The sequence below is a fragment of the Tiliqua scincoides genome, chromosome 9, assembly GCF_035046505.1.
Source record: "Tiliqua scincoides isolate rTilSci1 chromosome 9, rTilSci1.hap2, whole genome shotgun sequence".
NCBI lineage: Eukaryota > Metazoa > Chordata > Lepidosauria > Squamata > Scincidae > Tiliqua > Tiliqua scincoides.
This window is the reverse complement of record NC_089829.1, coordinates 31,805,460-31,825,040: the sequence shown is the minus strand read 5'-3', so window position 1 is coordinate 31,825,040 and position 19,581 is coordinate 31,805,460. Positions and strand designations below refer to the sequence as shown.

Here is a 19,581-nt window from a genome sequence, read left to right as displayed (position 1 = left end):
CAAAATGCACAGCATATATTCACATGTATGTGTGGCGCAGGAGGGCACAACTCAGGTAGATAGCAAGAGGCCTCAAAGAGGGCCACACTGTGGTTCATCAGAGGAATCACTCATCCCTACCCCTAGCTTGCTGACTTGGGAGAAGCTACGTCTGGCTTTTGTTCCTTGCAGAATTCCATGTGCTGCTGCACCTGGCTTGCATAGCACATCTGGCCCTGTGAACAAAAGCCACATCCTAGGAGCTTCCCATCTTGGAAGTTAATAAAGCTGTTAGCAACAGAAAAAAAAAAAGTCTCACTCCAATCCTAGCTGCCCTCGCCAATTCCATAGCTAAATTCAATCAAAGAGTCTAGGTTAAATTGTACCACTGGACTCCAGAGCTAGCTAAACATTTGTTGCCACAAATGAGTGCAAAATAATAATACAAGGGCCAGGGATGAGCAATCAAGGGCCATCAAGTCACAAAAGAAGGTTCCTCGATGTGTTCACTCCTCAAAAGATCATGAACATTCCTTTGGGAATTTAAGGTATAAAAAGTTGTGTCCCAGGACCTCTCATCTATCACCTGTTTTTTGTTCTTCACCCATCTGCCTGCCTACCTTGAAGTGGGTCAAGCACTTGCAGTGGGTGCTGCAGGAACCACCTGATTCCCTCCACTACTCAAGAACCACTGCATCAAGTCAACCCCCAGAAATGGCAACAGAATGCTTCTTTCCAGCCTGTCTCCCTTCCACCCACCTTCGAACCAAGCGCAGCAGTGAAACTGCTGTCCAGCAACAGTTGAGCATGCACTCTTTAGTGTGGGGATTCTCAAATTTTCTTCTCATGCTATTTACCAACCTGCTGGCGTTTGTTTGCTTATTTTTAAACCACTTTTAAAAGTTTAGACCTCAAAGTCATTCACAGTGTTTTTTGCTAATATCTAATTCTCTAAACCCACAATTCTGCAAGTGTGATGAAGGACTTCCTTAATAACGACACTTGTGAGTTTCAAGAAAGGAAGGTACAGAAATTATCCATGTGGGGATGCAAAGGAAGAACTAAGGAAACCGAATAATGCTTTACTAAGGCCCCAATACCACTATAAATAGTGACAAAGAACACCTGAAGATATCTTAAGATATCTTGCCCACTACTGTCTTGACTAGGTAGTGACACTACAGGATCTTAGGGTCTCCCCCAGCAGTTCCCAAACTAACCAGAGTCACAGCACCCTTTTTGCATGGCAGCCTATTCTTCACAGCACTCCCAGGCACCACCATCTCAGATTGTATGAGAATTCCATGAAATCTTGTGTGATTCAAGATGGCAGTGCCAAAAAGAGCTGGAAAAACGGGCCATCAGGGACATCCCACAGCATGCCTGTGAGTTTGCTGTGACACACAGTTTGGGAACCGCCAGTCTTCCTCATCACTTACTGCCTGACCTTCTTAACTGAACCCAAGACTGTCTATATACAGACCACCAGGCTATGGCATCTTCTATTGAGCTCTTTTAAGAACCCAGTCTAGTGGCACAATGTTCTTATGGAAAATTGATGTTAATATATTGAATATTCCCACAGGAACATCCCATTTTTTCAGCAGCAATTCATCCTGCCTTATTAATGGGCATTAACTAAAACCTGTTATACATTGCTCACCCCTCCCTAGAGTGGTCACAGCCCTGCAAAGCAGAGAACTATGCTTTTATGATGAACCCTAGATTTAACAGACTAATAGGGGGGTAGAGGTGTCCATTAACACTGAAAGTCTGTTAAATCCAAATGCACTTAACTCAATGGAGATGCTCAAAACGTTTATGACTACTTTTTAATGAAGCAGAAAATATCCATTGTTTTTGAACTCTGTTAAATCAGGGTCCATTAAATCAAGGGTTCGCTGTAATGTCATTTATTTGCCAGCTTTTACTCACCCACACTATTTTTTGTTTTCTCTTAAGTTGATGAGCTCTTTAGGATCAGGACTAGTATGAATATGTAGAAAAAAATTACTGTAAGCCAGTAATGGCAAGACATAAATATTTTAAATAAAATAAAAATAATGTTTAAATCAAGGTGTCTCTAACTTTTTCTACACAGAGCTAATGTAGAAACCAACTTGGTCAACGCAGACTGAAGACACAAGAATCTTTATTCACCACAAATAAATCAAAGCTCGTTATGCCTGAAGTATGCCATTGTAACTTGACTTTCATATTTAACAAGTGCTTGATTTCCTTCTAAGGCACAACCATCAGTCCTTGAATGAGGACTTTTAGCATGGAGAGGATTGTTCATGACAGCAGGCAGAGGACATTCATGAAGCTGAAACCTTTCCAGTCTGCTTGTAACACACTAAATTAAGAGTTAGAGTACAGGATTTATATCAGAGAGACCTGGGTTCAAAAGTCTGCTTAGTCACAGAGTATGCTGGCTGGCCTTGGACCAGTCACCATTGCTTTCAGCCTAACCAACCTCACAGTATTCTTGTAAAGATAAAAGGGACCATCAGGAATGCTGCGCTAAGCACCTTTGAGGATGGGAGGAGAGAATTGGGGCAGCCCAATCCTAACCTGCACTGAACAGGCAGGCTGTGCTGTATCCAGCATAGGGTAGGAGGTGGCTGCCACACAACTCTGAGTAAGGGGATTGTTCTCCCCTGACTCCATGGCAGCCACCCCCAGGGGCTTTTCAGATCTGCAACAGGAGAATAGACGGTGCAGATCCAAGCAGCCTGGTGTAACATCGGACTCCTTAAGAGGGGGGTTAGCGTTCAGCCTAGGTGCTGGAGGCCACTCCTACCCCCCTCTTCGGCCCAGCCTGCCCACCGGCCCACCTGCTGCCCACCCTCCCCTTCCCCAAATGCTCCCATTCTGCCCTCCCCACCCCCCACACTGGCCTCCCCAAGCTGGCACAACCTTACCTTTCGCTAGCCAGGATCTGGTGCAAGGAGGCCAGCACACATCCTGGTGTCGGCCTCCCCAACTCCTAAGACATCCCTGTCTAAGTCCTGGCATACATCAATAAGGGCAACCAAGACCAAACCTGATGCAGTACCAAACCAGTCCTCAATCCAGTCAGGAAAGAATTAAGATACAGGTGAAGCCTCATCATTCCAGTGGATTCCATTCCAAGCACTCAGGGATGGCAAAAAAACGCACTATAGCAAATCAATTTAAAAAACAAAGTTTCTTTGCTCCAGTGATTTAAAAACAGCCTTGCTGACCTTTGTGGTGTAAGATAAGAGTCATTAAGAAGACAATTCATCAATTAGTCGTTCTCCAAGAGCTTAGAAAGATGCTTCACTCAGCCCCTCCCTTCACCAATGCAAATGATCACCTTTCTTTCAGGGGAAAGGGAAGGGTCAGCTGGAGAGAGAAGGATTGATGGATTGTCAGCCAGCTGCTCACCCTCACCCACGCGGGCGCCCGCCCACCCGCCCGCCCTCTCTCTCTCTCTCTCTCTCTCTCTGAGGCTATTGTTATAAAGGACTGTTCAGTTTTTTAAATTGATTTTAAAGGGATGCATTTCTCCCCTTCTCATACCACAAAATGTGGGATCAGCACATTCCTTTTCATTTGCAGTGGCCATTCGTGTTGAGTCAAATCCGTGTATAAAAACTCCATGTATAAATAGGTTGGACTTGTAATACATTTGTGTATGTGCAACAGTTCATGTACTGCTCCCTTATATCAGGTCAGATCTTTGGTCCATCTAACTTGGTCAAGCACCTCTGGCAGCAGCTCTCCAAGGTTTCAGGCAGCAGTTTTTCCTAGACCTTCCCAGAGATTCCAGGGATTGAACCTGGGACCTGTTGTGTACAAACCAGGTGTTTCACCACTGAGCTGCAGCCTCTTAAGAACATAATCAGTACTAACAAATGATGATTAATGCAAGATCTTTCAGCTCACTCATTCACATCTGTCCATTAGGAGGGGGCTGGGGAAAGAACTATACAAGTTTCACTCCTGATCTCACTGAACACAGGAGAGAAAAAGAGAATGTAATGTCCCAACAGGTTCTAAATCACTCTAACAAGCAGCCAGCAAAAACTTACAATTTTATAATCAGATTGAATTGATTTTAAACTCTTGTTTTGCTTGGCTTTGATTTTTTAAACTAGACAACAGAAAAATTCCTCAGACTGGAATTCAGAACATGCAGGCAAAATATAGCCTATGTGCCACCACAGCCCAAGATCTCTTAAAGCCTAAAGCAGTGCCCCAAATGCTGCCACCTTACCCAGTGACACACCAGCATCCTGTGCCCCTTTCTTCCTCCTCCTCGGTTTGTAAAAAAAGGAAGAGAATGGAACAGACAAGGAAGTGTAGAGGAGAGAAGCGTAGGGGACTAAAGTGCACTCTAGCCCAGCACTCTCCTCTCCTCTGCACTTTCCCTTGTTCGACCTTGATCTACTCTTCCATAGCTCTTCTGTACATCTCCAACATCTAAGGGCCCAATCCCATCCAGTACAAGAATGGCAGCTCGAAACGGCCACTGTCAGATCCTGTGCTGGATCCAAGAGGACTGGAGATCTTTTTAGGGGAACGGGGAATTTGTCCCCTTACTCCAAGTAAAGCCCCAGCCCTCTCAAGTCTGTAGCAGCTAAATCACTGTCACAAACACGAGAAGCCCTGTGTCAGGCTTCCAAGCCCAACACTGGGGATAAGATGCAGAGGAGGAGGCCTCTGCTGGTCCCACCCCCTCCCAGGCATGTCCCTCCCCATTCTGTCCTTTCCCCACCCAGAAATACCTCCCCTGCCATCCCCACAGCCATGAACTGCTGAGCACTTACCTGCTCACCAGTGGTGGCAGGGGGGAATTGTTCTGTACCATCAATGGGTCAGTGCAGGTCTCCCCACCTGGGCTGCCTCCTCCCAGGGTAGCATAAACATCCCTTACAACGTGTTCGCAATACACACTGCCGGTGGTCGGGCAGCCTAGGATCAGGCTAACCCAGTTCTTTATCCCAGTCCCCTTATAACGGCATGAAGAAACCAACTAAATTAGGAGATCCATATGGATCCAAATATTAAATGCACACATACATACAGTATCATGTTATTCATTGGCATGGAGAAGGCACACAATCCTCAATCTTATACATAGCTACCCAGAAGAAAGTCTCATTAAACTCATCCAACACACTTATGAAACTATATCATTAGCATATTGGATCCCTTACAGGGCCTGGTTACCTCTACAAACCAATGAATGCTGACTATAGATATCATCATCATCATCTGTAGTAGTAGCAGTAGTAGTAACAATACGTGGGACCTGAAACAAAATCCAGGAGTCCTATAGTTTTAATAATATATTCTTTTTAATTGATTCAGTGTTGAAACACGTCCACCAGTCCCAATCCACCACCTTTAGGCAAGGTTAATAAGGCATAAGTAAACTACAGAATGCAAATTAGCTGTATGCCCTGCCCAGGTGCCCAAGATGGTTGGAAATAACCCATCCTATTGTAGTCTAAGATGATCAAACTAGTTTGATACATCGTCTTACTTCTGTTTAGTGCACAAACCAGCAACAGAAGCATTTCCCCCTCCTCTTTCTCCAAATTTCTATTGTACCTACCATTCTACCCTGGTAGCATTGGGCCTTTTTTATTGTTTGCACAGCTCTTGAAAGAAATTGTAAAGCATTCCACTTTTTGCCTGTCACTAACGCCAACTGATCCCTTTGAAATAGAAAATCTAAGAGGGAGCGAGTTAGTCAATGTCTGCCTGTTGCAGAAGCGAGCGAGCCCAACAACCCATTCATAAGCCTAGAGGCAGGTAATTCAGTTCAACATGAAACTGGCAAACAACAGTATGTTTTATTTAATTAGGATCAACAGAAGAGATAAACCTCACAGCAGGGTGAATAATGACAACATTTCAAAAATAATTCATGCCCAGGTAACAAAAGGGCAGATTTCAATTACAGTTTTTAAAAAGGCTTTCAAAAGTTGACTTAACACATCCAAGGGGGGGAAAAAGAAAATATATATTCAACATGCTTCATCCAATTCATCAGGGGCACGCCAAGAAACATCATAGGTTATTTTGCTTTTCCGATTAACAGACAGTTGCCTTTTCCTAAGCAAATAAGATCTATATTGAATCTAACAAGTTTCTGGGTTCCATCATTTTTAGCAGCAACTCAGAAAAGGGGGGGGCAGTGTATAGATACACAGAAGAAGGGTAAAGCTATGCAGAAAGGGGTTGGGTTCGGATCAATTCCTAATGAAGTCTATGGAATAACATTTACAGCTTACAATCTGGAACAAAGTTAAGGGGGCGTGACAGTCTCAGGGAGGTGACTGGACACCCCTATTAACTCAGGTATGTTATGTGCTTTGTAGGTTTGGGCACTGGCGTCGCTAGGGGGGTGCGGGCCACACCAGGTGAAGCACTGGGTGGGGTGACGCGCATTGGGGGGAGGACGTGCTAACATCATGGGGTTAGGAGCTACCATGTCATGCCATACACCGTTGGATGCGGAATGGCCAGCCGAGTGCAGTGCAAAAAACAGAACAGAAATCGCTCCTTTTGTTCAAAAGTTATGGCCAAAAAACCGGAAAGAAAAATGCATGGAGCCCTATGGAAAGAGAAAGTGAGCCGTATCTCACGTTTACTCGCAAGTAGGGATAGTTGCCATAGTCCATCGGAAAGGGCAGGCTAAGAGGAATGCAAAGACACCAGAATGATCCCGATCCAATGAATGCAGCCCCCCAAAAACACCTGAGAAGCAACCCTCCCAGTTGTGAGTCTGAGCCCGAAATGAAGCCACATGGCCACGTTACTCACGAGTAGGCGGACTTGCCTTAGTCAAGGCAGGCTGAGAGGCTCCAAGGACATCAGAATGGTCCTCATCCAATGAGTGCAGCCCCAAAAAACACCGGAGGTGTTCCTCCCTCCTAGCTGCCTCCCTCCCAGTCTACGGAGCCCTGTGGAAAGCAAAGCAGCCTCACAGTCGCGTTTACTCACGAGTAGGAAGATGTGCCTTGGCTGGTGGTCAGGCCAGGCAAAGGGGCATGTGAGGACACCAGAAGGGTCCTGATCTGATGGAGCTGCTCCAGAAGGCAGGCCTCCCCCCAAAAAGAACAAAAACGAGGCTTGAATGGTAAGGGGAAAGTTTTCTATTTTGCACTTGTGAAGCCAGGAGGGTCTTTATCTTGATGTGCCTGAAATAGAAGAACTTTAAACTGGGCACTGGGAGGGCTGGAAATCTCACTGATTCTTTTGAGGGGGTTGTTATTGCAGGCAGACTACAGAGTAAGCTCCATGGACCACTATGGGACTTACTTCAGAGTAGACATGCATAGGATTGGGCTCACAGGCTGCAATCCTACCCACACTTTCCTGAGAGTAAGCCCCAATGACCACAATAGGACTTACTTCAGAGTAGATTCACTTGGTGGAACAGGACTGGCTTCCCCTTACTTATTTATTTTAATTTTAATTATTTATAATTATTTGTTTTAATTTGCTTGATGATATCACTTCTGGCCAGATATCCACTTCTGGAAGTGATATCCAGATATCACTTCTGGATGACATCACTTCCAATGGGTCCTGGATAGATTGTCATTCTAAAAAGTGGGTCCCAGTGCTAAAAGTTTGAGAACTGCTGCGATAAGGTGTTCGCAAGTTGACACGGTTTGTGTGAGTGAGTGAGTGAGTGAGTGAGTGAGTGAGTGAGTGAGTGAGTGAGTGAGTGAGTGAGTGAGTGACTCTACAAGTTTTCAAAATCACTAAAACCAGAGTTTGGAGGAATAACAACATCATGTTATATATCAATCAATGCGTAATTTCAGGCAGAATGCAATGAAACAAACCACACTGAAATATAACAAAGGGTACAGCCAAAAAACCAGTGGGGGCAGGGCGATGGTACATCACCACACCCACCTGGGACATTGCCCCGCCCACTACATGGGGTGACGCACAGGCCTTCCGCACTGGGTGATGCGAATCCTAGTGACGCCACTGGGTTTGGGTATTATTTATAAAGAATATTAAGAATATTTCTATACCACTTTTAACAAGAGTAGTTGACAAAGCAATTTACAGTAAAATACATCAATAAATATTGATTGTTGATCTATCCATAAATACTGATTTATTTATTCCCTAAACGGCTCACAATCTAAAAAAAAATAAAGACACCAGCAACTGCCACTGGAAAAGACGCCATGCTGGGGTGAAGAGGGACAGTTGCTCTCCACCTGCTAAATATAAGAGGACACCACATTAAAAAGGTCCCTCTTGGTCCAGTTTGCAAGCATAACAATGAACTGGAAGGCAGTCAGCCCTGCCCACCCCTTAGAACATGCACATGAACAGGACCTTAGCACAAGGGAAGAAAGGAGCACCAACTCCCGGGCAAAACCCTTTGCAATGTTCCAGATCTGTGCTAGCTCTATGCAAACACAGACCCATAAGGGAGAAAGAACAGAACCCATGAAGAGGAAGCCATATCCACTCTACTGGTCAGCAGGGGGTCCCTCCAGCAAGACTTCAGTCTTTGGCTCTTCTTGACATTCAGTGTAAGCAGACCCTTGTGACATCACTAGAGAGAGCCATAATGGCCGAAGCTTCTTCCAAGGTTGTCCTTTCCAGCAGGAATCAGGTACCAGCTGGCCCAATGAAGCCCACACAAACCAGCCAACCACTCTCCTCCCAGGCCTCTCTTTTCATCTCCCCACATTAACCTGGGCTTCCCTCTTTGAAATCTAGGCAGGGATGTTGCTCAGCCCTTATCTACCTACATTCCAACCTCACTCCCAAGGCCTTCCATTTCCAAATTAATCCACAGTCTAACACCAACTGCTAAGAGCTTCACATTCTAGATGCTACCAATCCAGGCAGGCACCTCTACTCTGTCAGGGCACAGAAAGGCAAGTCACCAGCCACAGGGAGACATCTGCCCCTCACCCCAGACACCAGGGGCACATTTTGCCCCCACTCCAATGGCATCTCTGAATAAGCCTTTACTTTCTCCCATACATATGAATGAGCAGGAGGGCGTTTCACAGCATGCGCTTCTCACATGCTACAGTTCTGCAGAACTTATCACTGGAGGCTTGCGCTGCAGACTCTCTGCCAGGCAGTGGACAGCTTACAATGCCCTGAGATGTCGCAACACACAGATTGGGAACTGCTCCCCCACTGGGTTATTAACCAACATTCTGTCCCTGTGCGCAGTGTTCAGTGTGGCTGAAAATGTGAGTGGACCTTGAAGGACTCACCTGATGCATATCTGAGCTGCACGCAGCACACACTTGGAGCGAATAGAGAACAAATGAGAATTTGAAGCCAAACCAGGCTGAAAATTCTCCCCAAGACACTGGAGGCAAGGCCTGTAATGCCCTTTATCTCTTCAAAATTCTGAGTCTTGCTAGACAATAGTTCTCTTCTAATCCCCATCCAGCTAGACATGGGTATGATAGAAGTTCAACTATATAGGACAGTGTCCTGTATACTACAAACCAACGACTCTAGCCTTCTATTATTTGCTCTCTCAGCTATTCAAACATCTGAGTGGCAAACTGTGCTGTGCCATAGCACCTGTACAGCACTGTGGAAACAGCACCTGAAGCACAATCCCCTTCCATCTGCTAGAGGCCAGTAGCCCCTTAAATGGCCTCAGGACTGAAGCCAATACAGGATGGCTCTTAGCCAATTTCCTGCATAGCTCAGACTCTCTTTCCCCACTCTTCAGATTCTAAGGGGAGAGCAAGAAGCATAGGCAAGAGAAACTGGAGGGTGCGCAATCTTCTCGTTAAAAAATTTTTTAAAATTGTGAACAGTGCTCTACATTCGAGCGCAATCCTAATGGAGCACTGGCCTTGCATTGGCCTTGGAGGGTTGCAAACGTGACATAAAGCAGGAGGTCTGGTCTAGCGGGTAGAGCCTCCGTCTGCCTGAAGATAACATCCACAAGGTCGCCAGTTCGAAGCCACTGGCACCGTGCGACCTTGGAGCAGCTGACAAGCTGAAGCCGGGCAATTCCATCTGCTCTGAGCGTGGGAGGATGGAGGCCAGAATGTGAAGCCAGATCGGAATGAAACACCTTGAATGTAGTTGTTCTTGAAAGAAAGAACCTTCTTTGAAATTGTAAAAATCCCTATTTAATAAGGGATTTAAATAAAAGCCTGCCTATGTAAACCGCCTTGAATAAAGTCTTGAATAAAGACCAAGAAAGGCGGTATATAAATACCTGTTATTATTATGTTATTATAAAGCATGTATGCACCTCCTCAATTGTCAGCTGGGCCAGCGCAGGGACACGAGCCAGCCTGCAGAGGCTGGATGTAGCCTCCACGCCAACGGAGAAAGGTAGGTCCACGCTGGCCAAGCTTGGAGGCGTTTCGGGGCAGGGTGAGCAGTGGGCGGGCCCATTGATGGGCGGCAGGTGAGCAGGGAGTGAAGCCAGGACCCAGCACTTATGCCAGATCCTGACCCCATTCCCAGGCAGTGCGGAGTGCCTCCAGGCTGCTTGGTTCTGCGCCACCTCTTTAGGTGATACAGATCCAAGAAGACCCACTGGGGCTGCTGCAGCTCTCCCCAGAGTTTCACCTTGCCGCAGGCTGACCTGCTTGCAACCTGCCGGCTTCCCTATTCCAGCACAAGTTAGGATTGTGCTGTTAAGGATCTTATCCTGATAAAGAGGTGAATAATGATGCCAGAGCCACAGACTATTAGGTTGATCACTTTTATTTGCAAGTTTAATCCAAGAATTAGCTTTTAAAGTCCAAGTTTATAATTTTAAGAATCACAGCACTAACAATCTTAAAAAAAAAATACAAGTATTTTAAGAAATAGCAATACCTCGATTAATGTGGAGGATACTTTCCTAGCAAGCCAAGACCTCTGTGAAACAGTGCTATCAGAGGTGTTATTGATAATAAGGCAGGAAATTGGTACTGACTGGCCACAATATGCTGCTGTCATTGGCTGCAGTGGCTGCTAATCAACCGAGGACAAAGTGCACAGCAACAAAACAACACTAAAGGAAGTAGCATTTTTGGAGCTATTGCTGTAGCAAAGAATTCTTTATGTACAAAGGGAAAATAGGCTCATTTTATTAAAGGAACAAAACTTTTAGATGCAGCCCAAAAATACTCAGGAGTAAGGATTTGTTTACTTAACAAAATGTATACACCCTTCTCTGCCGAGCGAACACAAGGCAGTTCACCACCATACTTGCACATTTAAATGTATGGTTAACGCAAACCAGTTATGCTATCAGACTACAGCAGCTGTGCAGTTTAGTAACTAGTCTTCTTTTCCATGCTCCTAGGTAAATGCATTTGTGATACATTAGTTTAAAAAATAGAACATCCAATGCTCTTATAACAGTTTGCCTGACTAGTTAACTGCAGAGGATTCTGACTTACTGTAGGCAACCAGACAACTGACTGTTTATGAACCTGGTATAGTTATCCACTACTAGCCCAGTAAGTGACAATTCCTCCCAGAGAATGATCTTTCCATTCTCTGTATAGGTTAACTCCCCTGTGTCACAGAGGCACACAGGAGACGAACAGGCCAGTACAACATTTTTGTGGCCTGCTGAATTTATCTTTTGTTCTTTTTGGCAAAGACAGAGAAGCGAGCCATTTTCAATTTTTTTTTAAACTTCCCAAGAATTATCAAGTGCCCGATTGAACGATGCGCTTTCTGCCCTCTCCGCCATTTTTGGTCTTAGTTAAGCGTAATTAAATTTGTATCCCATCCATTAATGTGGCAAGTCCAAAATCTTCATTAGCCTACTATCAACAATGCTGCAAACACATAATCTACAAAGCCTCCCTTTTTATACCCAATTGAGAGGATGGCATGAACATCTGTTTTCACTTCAAGACATTAATTTTCAATTATTGAAGAGAAACAAAATAAATCCTGACAAATTACTAGGAACTGTGGAATCTTTTGTCTATCCGTTTAGAATAGTAATTTAGAAATCCCACAATTAACACTCCCAATGAGAGAGTGTTCTGCCGGATACTTGTTATTTAAAGCAATTTGGTAACAAATAATGTTTTCAGCCGCCCTGATTATACACAAATGTTTTGGAGGGAGGGGTGGTGACACACACCACCCTCTGCTAAAAACTTGCTGCCTTAGAATAATTATTTGACCAATAACAAAAGATAGCTTGAATCATAGTTGATTTTTAGTAGTAAAAGATAGTTGATTTTTTTAATTGGTGCAAAACTGAGAAGCTACATGGCCTTTTTGATCACACTGGTTCCTTCCACACAAACTTTTTAATACATTCCTTACATTCAACAGGAAATATCTTAAGTGACCATTAAATGCACTTTGTACACAAAATTACCAACTGTAGCCAATGAGACACTAGCACTGCATAACTCCCACCTGGTTCCAGAGCTCCTAAGGGAAACTTCACTGGACTCCAGTGAGAAAATAAGACAATGAAACCTAAAAATGTGAAATTCCTTACCCAGCCAATATGCATGCCTACAAAATATTCTGGGATCAGAGAACTGCCAGCCTCTCCACCGACATCGCATCCAAACACATTGCACTTACTAGGACATAATCTGGAATTCAATTTATCTGATGAGGAGAGCACAGGGAGTTCCAACATTATTTCAGTTACTGCATTCACACAAAAAAAAAAGAGGCACTGATATTTCTGAATAAGCTGTATTTCTCTAAAATAAAAGGGGGGGGGAGGATAACGGAAGTCTCAATGATAACCATACATGGCCCCCAAAAACGCAATTTGCTGAACTTACTATTCCAGTTACCTCCAAGATTTCAGGCTATCAACTGGGGAGAGAAGTGGGGAGGGGGAAGATGGGAAAATTATATCTTTAAAACAAGCATGAAAGACATTGTTACTTCCACAGTCAACTCTGTAACTGAGCTCCGACATTGTATAATTGACTTTGCAAGCAGCACAACAGCAATATAACAAAGAAAATGTCAGTGTTTCTACAGCGCTAATCTATACCGCTAGGAGGGCCTCCCGCTGTCAGCCAGAGCTGACAATACAATAGCTTTCAAAGGGATATTACCATCATGCTTTCATTCCTGACATCAATCAAGACAAAAAGAAATCCTTTTCACAAGACATTAAAAATCAAACCTTGGTATGAGAAGATAGGTAAAACAGCATTCCTTTAAAGAGATTATTCATAGCAATCAGCTAATTGGAGCCAAGCAGAAGAATGAAGTCATTTTTTAAAAAATTTACTTTGCATACAACAAAATAAGAAGAGCCACCTGGGTGGGTTGGGGTGTGTATGCATGCCTGCTCATTTGTTTTATACTGACACAAATGAGGCAGGTAGGTTGTGAATCAAAAGTTTCTATCAGCATATTTTGCCAAGCAAAAGCAAAAGAAAAAAAATTGTGACAACAATTCAGCAACGTCAACCCTAACAACAAATCTAAGCTTAATTAGTGCATCTTCATTTCCCCCCCTTTACTACTGCAAAACAGTCTGATTACTGACTAGCACATTTATACACAAAACAACACTGCAATCTGACAGCAATTTGCAAAACTGTCAAATCCACCCACCAGCACGCATCTTAGATTTGAAGACTAGCTGCTAATGCAGATGCATACTCATCTCCCAAACAGTAAGTGTGGAATTATTCAATTAAAAAAAATTTACAGGTAATATTAAACAATATATTTGTTTTAATTGACACTAGAGTTTAAGTGAGTGATCACATAAAACAGCCAAAGATATTAATTCACCAAAAGCCATTGGGTAATGTTTGCCAGATAAACATCACCTATACATAAAACCAGTACTAGAATACACATTTAACAAATATTGTTTTGATGGTGACAAGCCCAGTGGTATGTTTGGAGATTTCCTCCCATCCTATGGCTATGGGGACCCAGAGTCTGTTTCAACGGATGTTAATTACACCCTCCTCCAAGGTGATTAAACTCCAAAATGTTGATTTAATAGGCAAATTGCCAATATCATAGCCAAGTTGTCACCTCTGCTTATCATCTATTCTTTTTAAATGCCAGCTACCGTTAAAATATTATTTGAAGCCTCAGAGGTACATATTTTAACAGTACTAGAATTCAAAATGGCCTGCTTGCCTACAGCCTAATTGTTACATTAAAAAGTTGACTAGAAACCTAGACATCTGCTTGCCAGGTATCCTATAAACCCTTAAATAAAATTAAATGGAACATATTCTTTACCAGCTAACCTTAATGCTTACTTGCTTCAGACTTTTACTATCAATTGATGGTTAACATAAAAACGTATTTAATTACACAGTTTAAACCCTTTAGCAGGGAAATAATTCTACTGCTACCAGCCTAAATGAATGGATACTGATATAGTAATTACTACATGGTTTTCATTAGACTGAATATACTGGAAGAAAACAAGTTCCTAGTCATTAAATTTTGCTTAATCCTCCAAACTGTGTAATGTATTAAGTCATTCCACACTATTTAAACGAATAAGGGGATTCATCAGCATCTTTTAACTTTTCATTCAAACAGATCTTTGGCCTTTCGTTGACATACCATGTGCATTTCACCTACAGATGCGTCCTTTGTACTACACATTTCATCATGATTTAGCTATTCGACTTTTGACACACAGTACATGCATCTGAAAAGAAAAGCCTGCTAAATACACAGGACAAATTTTTACACAAAAAGGGAAAATCCTTCATAGACACTTCCATTTAAGTCTCACAAGATGGTAGTTATTATACACCACTGCAAAACTGACCCATGAAAACATTTTCAAGGAGAGGAAACAGGCCATGTACATTTAGCTGAAGAGCTCTCAGTAATTTAAACCTATTTTCTGTCTGTCTTGAGTTGAAGAACCTGTGACCTTAGAACTCCTTTATTTCTTATATCTCAATTATTTCCATGGAAACATAGACTGTAGCAACTAGACTGCCAGCTCCCAAGATCTCAAAATGCATATGATGGGTTTAAAAAAAAAAAGGCCACTTGATTGTGTAACCTGAATGAAGGCAATCTCTGTTAATGCCATGTGCAAAAATGTAAGGATGGGTATACAAAAGTTTCTCTACTATGAATCATATGTTAAATCACACATCAACCAATTAACCCTAGTATACATGATCACTAGTTTGCCTTCTGATAATTCGCTCAACAAGACTTATTCCTACTCATCTTTTTTTAAGAGGTTCCAGCTTTGATTTGGCCTGGAATTCAAATCAGCATTTGAGTGTGAAACCCTGTGCATACTCAAATAGGAGTAAGCTCTGTTGAAATCAGAGGGGTTTACTTAGAAGTAAACTCACTCCCGGTGGACTCTGAGACTGGAATCTCTTTCATTTTCTTCAGTTGTACAACATACCACAGTGGAAATCAAAATTATAGAACATAAGATCTATATACTGCAAGATGAGAAGTGACCAATGGTACAGAAACCAATTTGAGCCAAGATAGCAAAATAACACCATGCCTAAATAAAGAGGGGTCAAGCATCATAACTAAAGATTAGTACTAGCAAGTTAAGGTGTTTCTTTGCTAACCCATAAGGATTTCCTGGAGACTCAACAGGATTGCTTTATTGCAAACAGGATTGCTTTTTCCTGTCTTTAAGAACCCACCATTCAAACACTATATTCTCATTCTAGGGAAAAACCACAACCTTCCAGGATATGCACATTTTTTTCCCCTCAAAGAACTCTGGCTTTCAAAAACCATTTTCAGGAACATCCACCAGAAGCCATTGTAGTTCACTCCTTTTTTTCTCCCTTGCTGTACTTTTAAGGGTTGTTATATTTCTTGTATCAATTACTGCTGGGGCTTCTTTTGCTAGAGTTTGTCCTGGATTGTGGAGGTCCATAATACCATACTGTTAGCTGACACACAGCTGAGAGGGTAAAATATACTATCAATTCGTAAGAGACACCTTCAGATTTCTGTTTCATGTGAAGGTCTTGCTTTTATGATACCTTAAACACACATTTTATAGCAAGACACTTCACTCTGCAAGAGAAAATACAAGAAACATTCTCCCTGTCATAAATCTTTTAAAAATGGAGTTACTTCTCCTTGTCGCTAAATGAATGACATCTACCATTTTCATCCATTCATATGGTTGTGTTAAATGCCAGTTTGAAATGGTACTCCTATATATATGTTAGAAATTCTAACTAAAAAAAATTGTTAGGATCTGGACTAATGAAAGTTGTTGGGAAGTATATAAAAAGCATTTCTGCCACTGACCTACCAGTTTGCAAACAGTCTCAAAGGAATGTGGTTTATGAACAATCATGCATTACCTTGACAATGTGTTCATTGCACAGGCTGCTTTCTTCATTTAAAGAACAGTAAAAAGGTTCACAGCGAAACATCTTGTATTTGGGAAATCATTTTGTGGTGGGCAATGGGTGAACAGGAGGCCTTTCACAATGTTTTCATATTACTATTACTGCAACATGTTCTACACACTGATGCTTCAAGGACAGAACTAGGGTTCCCCCCCCCCCCACTTTTTAACATTTACAGTGAATTGTATTAAAATTATTAAAAGCTGGCTAAAAATTCAAAACAGAAGAATGTATGATATAGGACTTTTCAGTCCTAAAGATCAACTGGTTTGTTGTGTCCCTTATTAGTTTTAGTGCAACGCATACCACTTTGAAACACAGGCCCCAAGCTGCAAATCTAAACTTTTACCATCTCTAAAATGGGCACATAATCTCAGCCTGTGGAAGTCATTCATTTTATGCCTCAGGATTTACATTACTCATGTGCACCTCTGTAGTGCATATTAATGCTCCAGCTTTCCTTATGGCAGGATTACTGCCATGCAGTGCTGTACTAATGTTTTAGTAGAAGAGCGGCAGAAGTAAGATAAGTACCAATTAGTATGGAGACATTGAATAACCCTGTTCCTCCTTTGAATCCCCTTCAACAGATCCTCCTGGTTTCCAGACTTGACCAGTAACAATCTGCAAGCCACACCACACAGGAATGACAAGCACTTTTTTTTTAAAGTATAGCCACACCCTTCAAGCTCCCTCTGAAATATGGGCAAAACCCACAACTATGACAGTTCAGTAATTCAGAGCAACATATATTCTGACAGATACAGGGAAAATAAATAAATAAAAGCCACACTGCACTGATGGAATTGTGACATTAATGGGCCACCGCGAATGTCCCTTGGAATGAAACAGCGGGATAAAAATCTCAAAATAAACAAACCATTACACCATGGATCCACAGCCAAGTTCCTTATCGCCTAGTTATCTGTGACACTTATTGCCTAATGGGAGAAGGGGCTTCAACCATACTATGTATATATTAAAAATACACCATCAGGCATTGGACAACAAACACACCACTTTAACAGGGAGCACTGTTCAGTAGCAGCTCCATAAATTATTTTCAACAAGAAACTCAAAAAATAACAGTAGGGTAACTTAAAACACACATGGCTCTTGTTCCTCCTCTGCTGACACAATGATCAACCTCCCCATACCAACAATCAAAACATCTTCACAATATCCGAGTGATTCAGGCCATAAGTGAAAAGAAGGAGCCTTGTGTTCCCATATGCACACATGCTCACACACAGTTTTGCCTGCTTCCCCTCATCCGCCCACCTCAGCTACTCGAACTGCAATGAACCTATCCCTCTTCCTTCCAGCCTTCCAACTGCATTCAGCAACAGGGGCAGCCAGCAAGTGGCACCGTCCAGCAGCCATTACAGAAACAGCCGCAAATCCTATACTCCTGAGTGTAAGGTTACCTCCTTTCTCAACACAAACAAGGGAAGCAGAGGCCGGGATACTTCTGCTTCCAGAGAAGCACAGTAGGGCTGTGGGCCTGCGACCGAATGGAGAAGAAATCCCTTTTGTAAGGTGCTTTAAATATAACAAGTGGCCAAAAAGGAAAGGCAGCTCCCACCCTGCCAAGGGCATGCAACTCCTTAAAATGGATGATGGGAAACCAGAGCAAGTACTGTTACCGCCACATGGAGAAAGGAGGTGGGCTGCCTGCATACAGAAATACAAACACACTCCTAAATAGGACAATTGTGGGGGATTCCTTTCCCCCTGCTGTAACAGAAACCCCCTTCCTTAAGACTAACAAGTCAAAAAGCTTTCATTTAAGAAAAGTTTTAACACCATTTTTTGCCATTTCTGTGCAAGGGAACAGACAAAAAGCAAAAAATGGGGGGAGGGCTGGAAACAAGACCAAGGGGGGGGAGGTAGGTCAAAGCCTCAGCAGAAACATGCCCACCACAAAAATCCCACTTACTTGCCCATTGGTACAAATTAAATGCAACAGGAATGGCAACAAGGAGAAGAAAAAAGCAGTTATTTTTTTCCTCTCCTGCCCACATAAAAATCATCTGGCATTAGCTGCCAACAGAATGTCACAAGGCTGCCCTAGGGGGTAATGAAGCAGGCTTGCTTTGCCTTGGTTTGTGGCTTATTATAAGACAGCTTTTGTTGAAAGAGGATGTGATTTTTGTTGGGGGGGGAGAATAGGATTGTTTGCAAATTACACAGGGAAGACATTTGGAGGTGCAGGGTCTGGGAAGGCAGATCACTTAACTTTCCACAACCAGCAAAAGCAAGCAAAGGGAAACATGAAGGGGTTAGGGCAGGAGGAGGGCCTTTGCTCATCTTGAAAGGGCCTCCTTGCAATCTGCAAAATCAGTCAAGAAAGCAAGAGGAGACACATGGGGGGAATTCAACCTACTCACACAGCAACACCTTGGAGGACTATAGAAACTGCTGTGGGCACTGGGAATCTACAGATCCTGGCAAATTTTCCCAAAGTTCCACTGAACTCCTGGGATCCAACTCTAGAATAAATGGCTATGAATCACCAGCTAATTTAGGGTGAACCCACAGTCTGACTGACTGAAGACTGAGTCTGGAACAAGCAACACATACAAGTTCTCCCCCAAACTTATGCAATCAGGTTGATGCATTCTTGCTGACATTCCTCTGAGGATGTTAATAGTACATGTAAGTGGTTTGCAAAGTTACACTCCTCAGTACTTTTTGGTAGACAGCCTTAACATAACTTGGTCTCCCTTTTAAGGCCCATTAAAATCTGCAAATCAATGACAAATCCATGTCTAGATGACAACAACTAAGGGGTACTCCGGAGATACTCAGAGACATCTCTGAAAATTTCCAGGGGTTAATAGGTCCTTCTCGAGCTATGAACTCTTAAGTAAGTTTTTGTGAAACATGCCTAAAAGAAAGTTTACCACAAGGAATGTAACCAGGACTTTTAAGTCCCTTTGAGGGGATAACGTGTGCAAATCTCATGGAAGTCTGGGAAACTAGTCCCAAATAAAAGTCCGCAGGAATGCGTAAGGCCTACTGTCTAGTTGTTTATGCAAGAGGTCCCCCAAAAGACTATGTAACTATTCTAGAATAAAGTCAGTCCCAGTTTGCCAATCACATGGTTAGTCCCAATTCCCCACTGCAACTATACCCAAGTTACGGGCAACTGAAATGCATATTCTTGTCTGATTACCCCTTCCCTCACCCCACCTCATTTTCTCTGTTGCTTCTCCTGTGCTGAAGCAAAGATTGTAAACTCCTTGGGGCAGGGACTAGTCCTCTTATA

At 42.8% G+C, this 19,581-nt stretch overlaps 1 protein-coding gene across 2 annotated transcripts in view; it reads right to left on the bottom strand.

Moving 5' to 3' along the window:
• Positions 1 to 19,581, bottom strand: part of ZNF423 (zinc finger protein 423) — a 334,984-nt gene that overhangs the window by 314,326 nt on the left and 1,077 nt on the right. The gene's annotated exons all lie outside the window — the stretch shown is intronic.